We start from the raw sequence: 3335 nt of genomic DNA on the forward strand, positions 1-3335 counted from the left end.
TGTAAAAGCTCAGTCAACATCAACCCACTGATTCAATAACCTGCTTTCATGTCAATAACCTGCTTTCATGTCAATAACCTGCTTAAAAAACTGAGGGTTAGGCTAGGTTTCTTTTTCAGGAATAAGTCCTGTTTCTCACTTGAGGCCAGGAAAAGGCTAGTCACTGTGACCTTTTTACCTGTGCTGGACTATGGTGATCTGATGTATATGAATGCACCTGCCAACTACCTGAGCAAACTAGATGCTGCGTATCATAGTGCTCTGAGATTTGTCACAAATTGTAAAGCACTTACTCATCACTGTACACTGTATACCAAGGCAGGTTTACCATCACTCACTGTACGGAGGCTCAGTCACTGGTACACTTTTATCTATAAAGCTATGTTGGGCAAACTCCCGTATTATATCTGTTCATTGATAAAGCAGAAAGTTGCAAGCAGCTATTGTCTGCGATCGCAGGATATAGTCTTGTTAGATGTGCCAAGAGTAAGGACTGTCTTAGGTAAGACAGCTTTTATGTGCGCAGCTCCACTTGCTTGGAACCGTGTAACAGGCAAAATTGAAATTGAGCATTTTTATTTCTCTGAATGTATTTAAGGCACGTCTAAATGAAATGCTTTCTGACACTCTGGGTATTTGTAAATGTTGAATATGTAAATATGATATCCTCTGTTGTTTGTTTGTATGTTGTTTTTATGTTTCGTGTGGAACTAGATGATGCAGGTCTCCCTTGTAAATGAGATCGATGATCTCAAGGGACCAATCTGTCTAAATAAAGGATTGAAATGAAATGTCTTAAAAACAGCAGATGCTATCAAGTGTCCAATGAGACTACTAATGTCATTCAAGTCGGACATTAGCTACCTTTAGCTGTGGGATAATCATGTCGTTTGTTTATTGCCTCACGTTAGCTTTTTACTTCTGGCTTCAAAAATCATAAAAGTGCTATTCATTTGTGGAGATGATCCTGCTTAACAAATCGTGTATGTGTGATAATGGTGTGTTTGCCAGATATTTTTTTTTGTCTCGATATCCAATATCCGATGGAAAGATCCCATAGCTTTTTGCCAGGGAGCTCTTGATGCTAACTTCCATGTCGGCCATCACTGCACCTCTTTATTTGCATCACGGCTCAGCAGCTCAACCATGTGTTGCTATTAAAGTGAACTTATCGTTACCATCAGTGACCAGACACCGAGGACAGTAATAATGCGTGATTCTACACTTTATTCAATTTCAATTTGCAGTCAGGTCTCTCACCCTGAGAAACTGATCCAACTCCAGGAGCTTTTTAGGGAAGAAGCAGGCAACCAGGTGCTCAGCCTACAGAAACAAACAGGAATAAACGTTGACTCATTAGAATAACATACTTTTCCCAAAGATTGTTACAATGAAACATAAAGTGAACCAGAAAGCAGACATACAATGAAAGACAAATAGAGTGACCAGAGGACCAAATCCTTGGCTCAGGTGTGTGATGTCAGACACTTACCTCACTGCTGATCTGAGTCCTGAACGTCTCCACCTGCCAACACATTGGAGGCCAATTAAAACAATTGATCAGAATCTAAATACTTTATTTATCCAAGGAAAAACTGGGCTATGTGACAGTTGCTCCACCTTCGTTAAATAAACCATAAATAATACAAATATTTACATCAACATAAGAAGCTAAAGTAAAAAGTCCATTAAGATAAAATAAAATGCATATATTTATATAAATACAAGAAATTAAAGTGAGAATATTAGATAGACCTGATACGTTAGAGCAAAATGTCCAATTCAAATACAATCAAATATAATTAAAATAAATATGTTTATAGCAAACATTAGTAACAATTTAATTTTTATAAACCTCAAAAGGTTATACTAAAATAAAAAAAAGATAATATAACATAATATATACTACATATATTTCTATATAAACATAAGAAGTTATAAAGGGAGAATGTGCAATAAAAATATGAAATAAAAAAGATATTGATGTAAACATAAGAAGTTAGAATAACATTTCATATAAATAGATCAAATACATGTATATAAACAAAATAAGTTAAATTAAAAGTGTGCACATTGCAATACATTATTTAACATGTACATTAATACAATATGTACTGTGATGTATAAGTATTAATACAACACTAATGCTGAATTGCACAGTTTAATAGGTTTTGGATGCATGAAGATAGTCCTCCATGCATTTTATATGAAATAATGCAGTACGGTACTATCAATATACATATTTTGTATTCTAAACATTTCTTAATATTAACAAACTAAAACCATGAAATGCTCCCACAGTTAGATTGTTAAATATAAGCAATTAAAAGCAGGAATAATGTAATATTCTATCATAATATATTACTTTCAAAAGAGCCATGGTCCATAATGGGTGCTTTTGATACTTTAAAGTACATTTAGCTGACAATACTTCCATATTTCTACTCAATTCAGGCCCTAGGTCATGAAGTGTTTTCAGACCAAAGTATTCTACTTTTACTTAAATGAAGGATCCAAGTACTTCTTCCACCACTGCCGTTAGTGTTCTACCATCGTTGTTGTTGGGACACATGGACATATGCAATATGTTATACACTAAAGGTAAACATTATAATTTAATAAAAAGCTATCTAATATAATATTAGTAATGTTTACTTCCGCCGAGAAGCAAACGAAGTAAAGAAAAACGTGTTAATGCTTCAGTGAGCAGAACCAAGGACTACTGTTGTAAAACTTAATGATATTACAGGGAGCCGCTAAGAAGCACATTATTGACCGGCTTAGAGCCTCTACGGTGATACAAACACATGTGGAATGTTCTCGGTGGATCCACACACTCACTTTGCTCTTCAGCTCGCGGTCGACTTTCAGTAAAGATGACATGTTGTTGAATAAAGGTGAAGAAGTGTCCAGGAAAATAACCGTTTACTGCTGCTCCAGATACACCGCATGCACAGCGTCAGGGCAATGACGCACTCAGAAAGCGACACGTGAATTCAATGTGCTTGTTTTTCTAAATCCTCAGAGACACTTTTCCGTCAGTGGGATGTAGAGCCGCCCCCCCCCAGACGAAGCAGTGAATGAAATCAAGCGACACCCTATAACTAGTTTTTGTTTTTTAATCACAGAATAGAAAAAGTGAAGGGGAGTTATTGATAATTGTGCAGGATAATGGTGATAATAAATGTGTATAATACGAATAAGAAATGTAATAAGAAAATCTTCTTCTTCTTGTTCTTTTTGTTCTTCTTCAATTTTAAACTTTGACATGTAGGCTACAAAACAACATCACTGACAGATATTTCACAATAATAATAATAATAATAATAATTAAA

At 35.1% G+C, this 3335-nt stretch overlaps 1 long non-coding RNA gene across 1 annotated transcript; it reads right to left on the reverse strand.

The window, feature by feature from the left end:
• Window positions 1–1240: 1240 nt before the first annotated feature.
• LOC104954073 (uncharacterized) lies at window positions 1241–2999 on the reverse strand. Its single transcript, XR_799295.1, has 3 exons — window positions 2842–2999; window positions 1493–1525; window positions 1241–1323 (listed from the first exon to the last, which is right to left on the reverse strand). It is a non-coding gene; the product is annotated as an uncharacterized lncRNA (long non-coding RNA).
• Window positions 3000–3335: the final 336 nt, after the last annotated feature.

Source organism: Notothenia coriiceps, unplaced genomic scaffold (genome assembly GCF_000735185.1).
Source record: "Notothenia coriiceps isolate Sejong01 unplaced genomic scaffold, NC01 NC01_scaffold00022768, whole genome shotgun sequence".
NCBI lineage: Eukaryota > Metazoa > Chordata > Actinopteri > Perciformes > Nototheniidae > Notothenia > Notothenia coriiceps.